Below are 13694 nucleotides of genomic sequence, written 5' to 3'. Positions count from 1 at the left end.
ACATCACCTGGCGGCCAGAGGCTGCCTCGCTTAGCCATTTATCCAGTGGCGCCTTTTTACTGTGGTAATTATTGTCCTGCCCTGCAAGACAACACCAACAAGCGCCCGAAAATTGCAGGGAAGAGGCCAACGAACACTTTCGCTTGAAAAAAGCTCTGGCTTTGAGAGGCGGCTTGGTAAGCTACAAAAGAAACAATAAACAAAGCGCCGCGGCGGCGCAACTGGTTAGCCAATTACAGGCTTAATGCGAAGACATGGGATCGCCTCAACTGCAGATAGTTGTTTTTTCGTCCACTTTCATTGCCATTAAGTTATCATTGCTTTAATTCAACTAGCAAGTACAAGTAATTTCCCCTATGTTTTCCTTGGCGTTTTTGTTTGTTGGCTTCTCATGATATGATCACTAGTAACGGTCCTCTCGGTTAACCCCCTTTCTTCTCGTTCAGACAAATGGCAGTATTACATCCAAGGTAACGTCTAGCAGTAACTTACCACTCTCATGTGGTACTAAGCGCTGAAGAAACCAAACAGTCGCACTGAAGGTTACCGCTAGTTGTCGTGAATCAAAGCACATAGCATAGAAAAGTGCGCTTACATCGACTCGAACAGGGCGTGGAAATGCCCATAATTCTTCGCCCTTTTGCATTTACCTTTGGCGTATGATTTCTACATTTCCATCAGAACTACAAAAATTTCCCTTGCGCTCGCTTTGACTTCATCATCTGCTGACTTAAGATTGATGTAGTGCACTGGGTATTTCTATGTTGCTTAACCTGAGGTTCTTTTTCGGTTTAAATTATTATTTATCCGATTAAGTTTGGCTGGTAAAGATTACGCACATGCAATACAACGAACACTTCGTCACGCCTTTTTACTCGGCCCACCACATTAAAAAAATGGCGGAATTTCTGGTTTATTTGCAGTTTTTCTGAAATGTATCATCTTCCTAAAAAGAATAATAAGTTGGGCAAATCATAATGCATACAATCTAAGAAACTGAATCTGAATTCAGAAATTATGTGGGGACATAATAGCCTTCCGCTCCCCGCAGGGAGAATCTAACGAGAGCTCACAAAAGGAAGACCGCGGCGATGACCGGTGCCGTATGGCATCGCTGTTGTTCTTGTGCCTTATCGGAGTGGTGCCGGGAGGACTAGGAGCTACATTGGTGACGGCGCTGCTTAGCTCATCGTATTCATCCGTTTATCTACTGGAAAATGCCGTAAGTGCGAATTTTTCATGAAACTATAGGTGCCAGTCTGCTTTCCAGTGTACCACGTGTCATTCTAAGCATTAACTTCTGATTTGCGAATATTCAATTCTTCATTCAACGGGCGCTTGCTTGCTCTGTGAACGTGAACGGATGTGCGGTACACCGGTAAATATAATGGCCATTTATAGCCACTGCTATAAATGTTCCATAAATGTACTGCTGACCTGTACCATGCTTTCCTTTTTCTTCGTTTCTTTTTATATCGAGAGCTATATAGCTCTACCTCTCGATGGGTATGTCGGGTCCGTAGGCAAAAGCTTGGGAGGCTCGTGCCACATGCACCTCTGGGTTCCTTGAAGCACCAGCAGATGGCGCTCGCCTTCGCGCATGCGCGGGAGTAGCGGTGCCGGCAGCGCGGAGGAAAGAAAAAAATTAACCATAAAGCTCGTCATCGCGCAGAGAGTTCGCCGCAAGCGTTTCCCGGTAAAGATCATGGTTGCGTAAGCTACAGTTATCGGTAGGCGGCAACTGTACGTAGCGTACGAAGTAGGGAGTGACCTAACAGAACATTTCTACGTAAAAGAACCCGCGTAGAAATTTACAAGCCTTGTGACAGTGCTATGGAGAGGCCACGTATAGTGAAGGCTATACGAGGCGCGTATAGTTACAAAAGAAACAATAAACAAAGGCGGGTGGTGGCACCGCTTTGACGTCATTATGCCGTAGCGAGGCTGTGGGCCCTTTTGCTGATACCTGGTTGTTTATCAGCCCGTAAAAGGGCTCTCACTCTTCCCTCTGGATACGCTATATTATCTAGCGGCGCCGCCACGAAGTCGGCGCGAGGTGCGGGTGTGAATATATAATCAGAAAAGATGACGTCACTATATAAAACGTGAGTTCGGTTCCCCATACACCGGACAAGCTTAAATTATCTTTCTTTCTTTCTAATTTCAAGAGTGACACATACCCAATGACACATACCCAGTGACCCAAGTTGGCATAAAAGGGGTTGATGGAACAGCAGCACGTAAGCTGTGTCACATACCTAGTCACCCAAATTGGTCCGACGGTTGGTTTTGAACTGAGGTCGCCAAGCACCGCATCCCAGTGTACCTATAAACCTTAGACTGCCTAATGGCCGAAGCTAATGGGAGACGGTTAGAGGTGCAGAAACGGAGATAGGCAAGCAGAAATATAGACACTGGAAAGTGCGTGAACTATCATAAGAAAGCTAACTGTACAGGGTGTTTCAGCGAACACTTTGAAAACTCTTTAAAAGTTGCCTGTGGCAAATATCACAATTCTAGTTCGTGAGCTGGGCTACTCGAAGCGGCGGACAATACTTGAACAAAAATTGGGATCTAATATCGACTCATTAATGAAAATTCACTACGTAAGTTTCTAACGATTTATATTATGACCCATATTGCAATTTACAAATTATAGCCATGGAGTTCGCAAGGCGGATCCTCTTGTAACGAATTTTCATGATGACACCAATTTGGAAATATCAATTCCCGAACTTTGCGGAGGAGCGCATTGCCGTGCCAGTTAATTTGTTACCAAAATATTGTTTCATACACTGAAGCACACAAGTAACTGGAATGCCACTGCATTTCTCAGCAAAGTTCGGGACTTTATTTCTCGAAATTGGTGTCATCTTTAAAATTCATTCCTAGTGGATCCGCCTTGCGAACTCCACTGCTAGAATTTGTAAATTGCAACATGGGTCATAAGGGAATTAGATAAAATTGAATAAGTGAATTCTTGTTAATTATTCAGTTTTGCATTTCAACTTTTGGTGCAAGTGGGGTCCGCCGCTTCGAGGAGACCATCTCGTAGACTAGAACTCAACTCTCTGCCACAGGCAACCTCTAAAAAATTTTGAAAGTGCTTGCTGAAACACCCTGTATAATACACCAAAATCTTTCACACCACACTACCGTGGCTGCGCTGGTGTTGCGGCCCCAATATAGAAAAGGAAAGGTTCACGTTTTATTTTTCTTCAAATAATGATCATGTCATTCCAAAATTAACGCGAAGAAACGTTGAAATGCCGTAATTTTCCAATGAAATAATTTTTGTTCATCCTTTGTGCTCACTGATCATTAAAGCATTTTCCCCGGTTCTGTCTTTATTGCGTCTTTCTGTAGTCTTCGTCTTGTTAGGGTGCAAGAACAGCATAACGGTGTATTCTCATGAGTACATTAGTCTTGATTGAATGGCGCCTCTACTTCTTCCTGTTTGCGAACAAGCTTTTCAGTTTTATGAGCAGTGACGTCAAATTATCATGGTCATAAAGCATAGAACGCGTGCGATGAACCACATTCATGTGCACAATTCAACATAGCAAAATGCATTAGGTTGTTTCAGATGGAAGACAGTCGCGCTACCAGCCCATAGTAGCGGCACTCACTTGCACGCTTCTGCAAAATAGTTCATACGCAAGTATTCCACCCAACGCAGGCAGAACCTTTCAGGAACTCACAAAAGGAAGACCGCGACGATGTCCGGCCCTATATGGCATCGCTGTTGTTCTTGTGCCTTATCGGAGTGGTGCCATGGATGACTACTAGTTGGACTGGTGAGGGCGCTGCTTAGCTACTCGTAGTCATCAGCCTCTCCAGAGAAAAACGGGGTAAGTGCAAAGTTTTCATACTCACCGTACTCCCCGCAAAAGCATTTTTACGAAAATGCTTTGCTTACCTTTCTGCTAACGTGAAACAGCCCAGAGGGGAGGGGAGGTAGGTAGAATGCTAAGGAGAGGAGACAAGAAATGTGTCAAACCGACGCAGCCAGGGAACGAGTGGATAACAGCTCTGCCACTGTTCCCTCCCAGTTCCCATACATGAGGGAGGGCGGGTGAGGGGAAAGGTGACGTGAGTAGGCGAGAAAACGGTACTACTAAACGTGCCTGTCCGTGGATACTCGCAGTCGGCACAGTTCACGCACATTACGCAGATTCTTGGGCGGTACTAACGAAGGTCTGACCGCATTTAGCAATAACAGAGGCGCTTCAGAGGCGCTTGTGGTTATAACATTCATTTTATCTGTGCATCCGAAGCATCTCTAGCGAAATTTCGTTGGTAATTTCGAGAGAAGCCCGTTTTGGGTGAGTACTTTCTGTGCAGGAGCGGGTGCATTTCAGACGTGCATTAGTGCTGTCGTTTGCCGAATACTGTTTTTTGCATGTTACGCCTGCGTTATGAGCACTTGGCCGTCGTTTGTACGGGGCGATTAGTTTTAAGTTTAATGGATTTTTTTATTATCGCTTATGACAAATAGCATAATTTTCTTTGAGCTGTATTATTTGAAGAGCCGGGCATTATTAGCATGACAAATGGAAACACATATTCAAATATTTAACTGAAATTCACTAATGAACATCTTAGATAATTACATTATGGCACATACTTCAACTTACGCATTAGCCCGCGAGATTGCAAGACGTAGCTACTTGCCAAGAATTTTGAGAAGGACAGGAGTTTTGAGATATGAATTCCAAAAGTTTGGGAGGAAATACCTAGCCCCGCCAGTTACTTTTGTGCTTCAATGCGTGGAACAACAGCGTATTTTCATGCAGAGCTTGATGGCACACATCACCAAACTGGTGTCATTCAGCAAATTCATTCTAAGTGGATAGGCCTTGCATGTTTACTGGTTGCAATATGTACTAACCATACGTGCCGTGACCCAGGTAATTATAAATTGTTAAGTTAATTATTGTTACTAATGCCAAAGAATTACAGCCCCATTTTGGAAAAATCCGCTGACGGCGTGGTACCAAAATGGCCGACGGCGCAAAGAGTAGCAACACGTCATGAAAATCTCGGATTGACATCAAATGTTCAGTGTCTTACACAACCAGGCCACATGTCTTCCCTGTATACAAAAGCTCACGCAGCACTTTTGATGGGGAGCGATTCGCCGTCGTCCTCATCTTCAATCACGCACTAATGATCATTCAATAAGAAATTTACGCCGAAATAGGAGATGCCACTGCAGCGCTCCACCTATCCATTTCTTGACCAATGCCCCATAGTAGGTAGGACGATGAGCAAAACGAGAGCAAGGTAAGAGTGGCAGCCGACGTTTCGACAACTGGATTGTCTTTTTGAAGTGCACTTGCCGAAACGTTGGCTCCCACTTTTACCTTGCTCTCGTTTTGCTCATCGCTTCGAATTTCTATCTCCCGCCTTCCCCGTGTTTCGTCTGCATAGTGGGTAGGAGCCACATACGGGACATGAAACAATAGCAGCAGTAAAAACAACAGTCTCCACGCCAAATCATGGAGGTTATACATTCAGGCGTACCACCGCCATCACGTCTCAAATGAAACGCCATGCAAGTTTATAACGGGCCGGACGACAAGAGGATGAATGCCTAAGGGAAAACATTTCACCGAAGCGAATACAAAGCTCACGCATTCCACACGCAAGCAGTCTTAAGTTTGTCTTGCGAATATTTTTATATTCAGATATGTGTTTTTTTTTATTTCTCACGCAAGTATTATCCCTATGTCTGAATATTGCAACTCAAGGACTAGAATAATGTTGTTAGAAACGGGCGATTAAAAAAAAATTCCGTAAAACTTAAGTGTGACCGTCCTCTTTGTTGTACTGCGATTTTAAGCACGTCTGAGATATGCGTCGAGCGCTCATTTCTCTCCCGTCGTGTGATAACTCGCTTGGTACGGGGCACAAGGATAGTGTTAAATAGCAGTGTTTCTCATTTAAATCACTTGTCTATGCCTACAATTCTTTCACTAAGAGCGCTTTTTGATCGAGAGTCATACGCGAGGACGCATTTTGAACATCGCGCACAGGCGGGAACCACACGAAAGGGAGGCAAGTCGGGCACTCGTACACAAATGATGATTTCGTGCAGACTCAACGAAAGAAAAAAGGATGACCAACATGCATAGTACATGGAGTAGTACAGGAAAAAAAAAACGAATGTTCTTCCCAATATCCCAATTCTGTGTCGCAGCTTTGCACCTTGCAGGCGGCCCACCGTGGTTGCATAGTGGCTATGATGTCGGGCAGTAAGAAGTCGCGGGATCAAATCTCGGTCACGGCGGCCGCATTTCAACGGAGGGAAATGAGACTACGCCTGTGTACTTAGATTTAGGCGCATGCTATAGAACCCCAGCTGGTCCCAATTATTCCGGAGCCCCCCGACTAATGCGTACTTCATAAACAAATCGTGGTTTTAGTATGTAACACCCCACAATTGAATTTAGGCCTGCACGGACTGCCTGCGGTTTCCACAAAAACATGAATATGCTTATGTGTGGGAATGCGCGGAAGCTCTCGGCTGCATTTTGACGCGACAGCGTAAAGAGCCCCGTGTCGCAGAAAATCCGGCATCAGCGTCCCGCGTCCTGCGTCGATCGTCTTGTGAACGAAATATCACTCGAATGAGGCCTACTCAACCACGCAGGCCATCCGTGTAGCACGCAGACGTTACTGAACTAATTTAGGGTCTCAAAGTGAAATGCGTCAGAAAAAATTGTAACGTACCACTTACTCGCCTAACACGCAATCTACAGACATGATAGCACTAGACTGTAAATTCAATATACGAGAAAACGTAATTCTGTTACGCGGAAACTCATACACAATCATCCTTTGCAACGTTTGTGCCACTTATAGAGCAGCCTGCTCGGTTCCTTGCAACACCATCTAGATGGCGCTCGCCACGCAAGAAGCCATGTTTCTACCGGAAATCTAAGCTTCATGCATAGCGTTCGCTGTAAACGTTAAGGTTACATAAGCTGCAGTTGCAGGGAAGCGTGACAAGCATTCAGATATCTTTGGATGCTATCGCATTCCACTCTTAAAGGGGAAGCTTGAGCAAAGTCCACATTCTTACCTGCACCTCGGCGAGGCCAAATGAAAACGCACCAAGCGTCTCAAAGCGCTCGCTTCCCCTATAGGAGTTTATGACGCGAAGGGCCGCTCAGCGACTATCAAATGGACATTTTAATGGTTGTCTTTTATGCTCTCACTTTATACACTCATGACGTGGCGCCACCTCCTACCCATAGGCTGCGCCGTCACGTGGTCAACGACGCATGCTCTAGGCCACACGTTTAGTCGGCCAGATGCGGCGACGTCACGTGGGTGATGACGCACGCGTTAGGCACATCTTTAGCGAAATAAAACCATGGAGCCACCGTGGCGTCGGGAAGGGTGCTTGACTCGCACCCTTGAGACCAAGGTTAGATTCCCACCGACACCAAAATATACCTAATATTTGTTTTAAAGCCAATAATTTACTCTATTTAAGAAATCCTCGCAGTGAAATCTGACATCAATTCGAGTATTTCTGATGTGGTTCCACTCTTCGCCATTGGCCATTTTTTTTCACCATCATTTGGTGAGGTCGCCCACTACAACGTCGGATTTTCGCGTAATGGAGCGTATAATGCTTTAGAATTACAAAAACAAAATAGGACAAGCTGAGGAAGAAGAATTTGTGGCGGAACCTAGGTAGTTCGCTATGGCTAAAAATGAACGAAATCAACCTCAAGCAGCCCGAGAGGCCGAACACGTCTGGAAACAATTATTTCTTCGAAACAAAACCCTTGCCATGCAGAACGAGAAGTAGGTAGTGAGCTGGGCCACCGTCGCAACTGCCAAAGTGGCAGTCATTCGCACATGGCAACGGGGTAATTCATTCACACATTGCAAGGTACATCTGCTTACTGGTGTACTAAGCACTGTGGCAGCATGTTGCCACAGTGTTCACGAAAAGAGTTCTACTTAAATTGAGGACGACGCAACGAGCTATGGAAGGAAGAATGATGAGTGTAACGTTAAGGGATAAGAAAATAGAAGATTGGGTGAGGGAACAAACGCGAGTTGATGACATCTTAGTTGAAATCAAGAAAAAGGAATGGGCATGGGCAGGACATGTAATGAGGAGGGAAGATAACCGATGGTCATTAAGGGTTACGGACTGGATTCCAAGGGAAGGGAAGCGTAGCAGGGGGCGGCAGAAAGTAAGGTGGGCGGATGAGATTAAGAAGTGTGCAGGCATGATATGGCCACAATTAGTACATGACCAGGGTTGTTGGAGAAGTATGCGAGAGGCCTTTGCCCTGCAGTGGGCGTAACCAGGCTGATGATGATGAACATTTTGCCTGTATTACTGAGGTCTGGTCTCGTAAAACGCAAAGCCAACAATTTTTCTGGCTTTAGTGCTTTTGTTCTAGATTCGCAGTTAGGAGTCGGGCGTCACACAGATGTCCGCGTGCCATGGCTACACCATCAGTAGCTTAAACCCGGTTGCTGGCGTGCACTCTGTAACGGGACTTTGTACTAAGTTGACTAAGCGGACCCACGCCATTGTCTATCTCCATCGCTGAGATTTTCATGCAGGTGAGGCGATTAGGCCGAGAAGTTGCTGATGCGTGAACGTGCTTACTTTACATATCCACAAGTGACATTACAGTACACAGCTCCATTGTTATAGGAGCACACTGCGTCTCAGAAGTCTATATAACTGAATAAAAACGCATCACATGTCAGAACATTTTATACGTCATAGCACGCACCACACACGGTACCCAAAGATGTCGTCATTTAGACATATTATTTTCTCTAGGTCGTTAGACGATAAAACTAATTATCCTTATGCCGCTCAAGCGGAATGGCCGAACTGATCGTAGCCCAGAGCCCACAGTATCCCACCATCTCGGCAGACTCCAGTTGTGATATGCCAGCCTCTGACGTAGGAGTCAGGAGGCCGTCCGGTAGCAGGGGCTGACGCTGCTCCCACGGATGTCATTGGCGGTTGCTCCCTGTAGTAATTGACGATTTGCGAAATCGTGAGCGCGACCTGTCGTACAACAAACGAAGTTCCTATGGTCGGCGCGTGAGTGTTTGTGGTTGGAAAGTTATTTGCGTTTCCGAGCTTATGCCTGTCTTCTGCCGTGGGAGCGCCGTCCGTTCTTCACTGTGGCAAAACCAACTAAGGACAGCATCAATTCGTTCCCTTTACTGTGCTTGACATGGATCTTCGATTGTGGCGGTATCTGCTTTGCATAACACTACCACTGTTCTCCAGGCTCATAGAGGTTTGGCCCTGAAGTTAGAGGAGTACGTTAAGAATATCATGAATTTGGATTTGGAGATTGATGATGCCAGCACAATATTGGTGCGAGCGACGTGCGCTCCTTCAATAAAGAGGGGAGTGTATGTCGTAGAAACTCGCTAGGTTTGTGTCGCCGAATGACCACACTTGGTTTCGCAGACTGGCAGCGCGCCGCGACGACCATGCGACGCGGCTCTCCTAGCTGGTTTGCTCTTGGCTATCGACAGAGTATAGAGAGAACCATTTGACCATGTCATAATTGTGCAGGTGCTAAAATTCTCACGAAAATAAAGGATCAGTGACTATAGCGGCGTTTCCATCTCAAGCACCGTCGGCTGCTGCACCGGCAGCCTTGAGCTAGGCCTAGCGGCTCGAGCGATCGGCGGCTGCCGACGAAGTCGGCAAACCGCGGGTGATGTGCCGCTTAGGAAGCTTTGCCCTACTGATAGGATGCCTCTGCAAGAACGTTTAACAATTTTTTTCGAGCGTGAAAGAAGCCCACAACTACACGGAATATGTGCCATGAGTGGGTAGTCCCGCGGAAATTTTGCGTGTATTCGCGGTCTTCTTTTATGCTCGGAAAAACACGGCATGTAGCACGTATTGAGCAACAGAAAGCTGTATCGGAAGTTTTTCATGTTGCTCTACAATTTTCTCATAGAAACTGTTAGTCTAAATCTTATGCTTGAGAAGTTGAATAAATTATGAAGACTAATTATGTAATTAGGCGGAATGCGAAAAATAATCAGAGTATCTTCCAGCGCCAGCAAACAACATCACCTTGGTTCTGTCCAGCAACGAGGCATCTGCATATGTTTAAATCTTGGTGCATCGTAGTTATGATACCCTGTGTATAACAAGGGTTTGATTGCCCCTAGCACCGGGGAAGTTTTAAATTATTTTTTTCTTACTATGAAGAGAGACACATAAGCTTAAGCACATGCCCAGTGACTCAAGTCAGTGCCGAGGAAGTGCATTGAGGAGTTAGACATACCTAGTAGCACGTACCCACCAACCTAATGTGACATTAAGGAACTTATTGAACAGCGGCACGTACGTTGGATGAAATACCCATTTCACCCAAGTTGGTGCATTTTGAACCGGCGTACCCTTGCACAGCAGCCTATTGTACCAATTAGACCATCGACAACCTAGTGGCCCAAGCTGGTAGCCAAAGCGGTTGGCAAGCAAAACAATGAGACAAACAAGGCAGAATTATAGACAACGGAAAGTGTGTGAAGTATCTTAAGAATATGCCATCCTAATAATGTTCTAAAGAAAAAAATACGCTATCCCGAAACGCCAAAGTAATTTTTAAATACCGTAATTTACCCGTTCAAATAAATGTTTAGCTTTAAACTTAGAGCTTCTTCAACGCTGTCGTTGTTATAGTATCTGTCTGTGTGCGTCTTCGATTTATGCGTAAACATCTGAAAGCTTAACAACTGAATGCAACTGAAGCGCTTTGTTGTCGATTCGTGGGTGCTGCCATTCCATGGCGCTATACGCACAGATTCACAATTTTGGTGAGCAGGGACGTCAAATTAGCATGATTGCAAACCATCCAACGCTTGCGTAGCCTCATCTCTATGTACGCAATCAACTGTAGCAAAAGGCGTTTGTTTGTTTGAGATGGAAAACGGCAGCGCTAACAGCCAGTGATAGCGGCAGACAACTGCATATTTCTGCGAAGTTCTTGATATGCAGGTCTTGCGCGCTCCGCAGGGAGAATCTAACGAGAGCTCACAAAAGGAAGACCGCGGTGATGACCGGCGCCATATGGCATCGCTGTTGTTCTTGTGCCTTATCGGAGTGGTGCCGGGATGACTAGGAGGTTGATTGGTCACGACGCTGCTTAGCTAATCGTAGCCATCCGTTTATCTACCGACAAATGACGTAAGTGCGCATTTTTCATGGATCTAATGGTGCCTGGTCCTCTGCCTAAGGCACCCCGTGTAATACTAAGCGCGAGATTCTTATTTACGACGATTCAATATTTCATTCAAAGGCGTATTGATTTGTCTGAGAATGCAAGCGCTAACTAATAAGATGTGACAGACATATATAGCCGATCACGTTATATAGCTACTTCGACTCCAACCGGAATGTATGGCGTCTTCTTTTCGTGGTGCGCCGCACATTATGGAGTAGGAAATAGGAAGAAACACGCTCATGGTTTGCATAGTTTGCATAGAGACAGCCAACAAATTGGGAGCATTGGTGCATGTAGCTATTGGATTCGAGCTTTGTTATTCGTAGCCTGCTTGTAGTTTGTTACTTCACCGACTGCCATGAGCGACTGTCACGTGGTGGGAAGTGTAGCACGTGTCACTTGACAGAATGGCAGGCGTGGGAGGAACCTTCGGAATGAATATTTATAACTGGCAATGATCCTTTGGATCCCAGTCAGTGTCGTAAATGGCCATCCACAAAAATTACATTCACCGCATTAGAAGGACCGCCCTGAAACACCCGCATCGGGAAGGGCTGAATTTCAATACATCTCTCCCAGACATTCACGGAATTTTCTGTGACCGACGTAGCGAAGAAGAGGTAGGGAAGAGTTTACTATAGGTGTTAGCCAGGGCTGTCTCAGTAAGTGGAACTTCTCCTATTCTGTGAGCGACGCACCCAGTAGGTCTTTCGCAGTTTGGACACAAAAATTTGCCATTAGCTCCGGCGCCCTTTACCGATCTTCCCCACTTATTAGCCACAGAAATGGTATACATCTGTATTCTGTGAGCGTACGAACAGAGTATGTCATTGAAGATAGGAGCGTCCAGTAGATTTGCAGAAGGCATTATCATAATTTTGCTCGTAGGTAGGGACTTGCCATAGATCAGCTATTCGTACATCGTGTCGTGGTCACCTCGCCATGCACGCTCTAGGTGCAGTGTCACGTAACTCGTACACCACAGCTGCCACTAAAATGTTACGAGGCGATTTAACCAATGTGAAACGCCCTCTATTCCGCAGAGAACCGGACTCTAAGCCAACCGTTCCCGGATTCACACCGTCCTTCTATTCCTTCGTTTTTCTTTTTCGTCTGCAAAGTATTTAGCCCGCATTATATTATGGCATGCTACAAGTTGTTCCGAAAGAAGCCACGATTTTTGGGCGAACCGAAGGCATAGCAGCGAGGAGAAATAAAACTCCCAGCACACCTAAGCACTTTTACGGGCAACATGGCGTCGCGGCGAAGCGCTCCACCCTGGCGCAATATCGAGGCAGCAGCTGTTCCCTTTCTACCGCTTTCCTCCGTCGTTGCACGAGCTAGCAAGCGGGAGCCAGCGTCACGGGCGCGCGAGGGGCGCTCGTGAAGTGGCGTAGGTGCCAATGGGAATTTAGGTGCCGTTTTGCTGCTACAGACGCCGGACGCACGCTTTCGCAATACAAGTAGCATAGCGAGAGCATAGAAGATGGTTTCTAGCGTGCGAATGAAAGGAATCTTGAAGGCTGTCTGAGGCTCATTGTTACGTTCTTCCAGGAAGTGACGAAACGCCAGGAATGCAGACATTGGGTTTAAAAGTGTTCGTCGCGCACCAGGATGCACTTGAGTAATTTGACCGAAGGCAAGAAAATAGGCTCGAAGCGGATGCTTCGCGACCTGACGACAAGGGGGGACTACATCGTGCTGCAGCAGTTAGCCAGAGTACAGCCTCGGCGATTCACATGCGTAGTAAAATAGCCTAGTTTGTTTTGCATAGAAAACGACTGCGCTAATAGCCCATGGTAAAGATACTGAACTCCATGATTCTGCAATATAGCTGGTCCGCAAGTCCGCCGCCCTCCGCAGGGACAATCTAACAGGAGCTCACAAAAGGAACACCGCGGCGTCGTCCGGTGCTATATGACATCGCTGTTGTTCTTGTGTCTTATCGGATGGTGCCTGGAGGAATAGTAGCTGGATTGGTGACTTGCGCTCCTTAGTTGCTCGTAGTCAGCGACCTCTGCACCGACAAACGAGGTAGGTGTGAATGTTTCATAAACCTAACGGTGCCATGCTGGTCCTCTCTCTAGTTTAGAACGTGTCATTTTAAGCGGTAGCTTCTCATTTGCGACGATTCGATTCATTACATGGCTCCTTGATTGGTCTGCGAATGCGAACGCTAACAGGATGCGGTACAGATGTCTAATCACTATATATAGTCACTTGTGCTACAGACGGGTTCCATGCTTTCTTTTTCGGTGCGTTTCATAGCACTAGCCCGTGCGACAACGTTTAACTCCCGTCTGAAACACGCTTGTGATTTGCGTAAAAGCGGCCCGGAAATTGAGCGTATTATTTGCATGTAACTGTTGGATTCATGCTTTCTTTATGAGATTTAATTTATTGATTCCTACGATTGACAAGAGACAAGGACAAAAGGCATACAAAAGC

At 46.0% G+C, this 13694-nt stretch overlaps 1 long non-coding RNA gene across 9 annotated transcripts in view; it reads left to right on the top strand.

Annotated features, from left to right (window-relative positions):
• The window catches only part of LOC135921084 (uncharacterized), a 57562-nt gene that overhangs the window by 36100 nt on the left and 7768 nt on the right, over window positions 1-13694 (top strand). For 5 of the 9 annotated variants that reach the window (XR_010570444.1, XR_010570439.1, XR_011512096.1 and 2 more), the window contains 4 exons: window positions 1052-1222; window positions 3680-3851; window positions 11039-11209; window positions 13081-13280. This is a non-coding gene — a long non-coding RNA (uncharacterized lncRNA). The remainder of the gene's footprint in view (window positions 1-1051; window positions 1223-3679; window positions 3852-11038; window positions 11210-13080; window positions 13281-13694) is intronic. The other 4 variants (XR_010570446.1, XR_011512097.1, XR_010570440.1 and 1 more) reach the window with 3 other exon arrangements.

Source organism: Dermacentor albipictus, chromosome 2 (genome assembly GCF_038994185.2).
Source record: "Dermacentor albipictus isolate Rhodes 1998 colony chromosome 2, USDA_Dalb.pri_finalv2, whole genome shotgun sequence".
Classification (NCBI taxonomy): domain Eukaryota; kingdom Metazoa; phylum Arthropoda; class Arachnida; order Ixodida; family Ixodidae; genus Dermacentor; species Dermacentor albipictus.
Note: the sequence above shows the minus strand (reverse complement) of the source record. Positions and strands in the feature narration are given on the sequence as shown.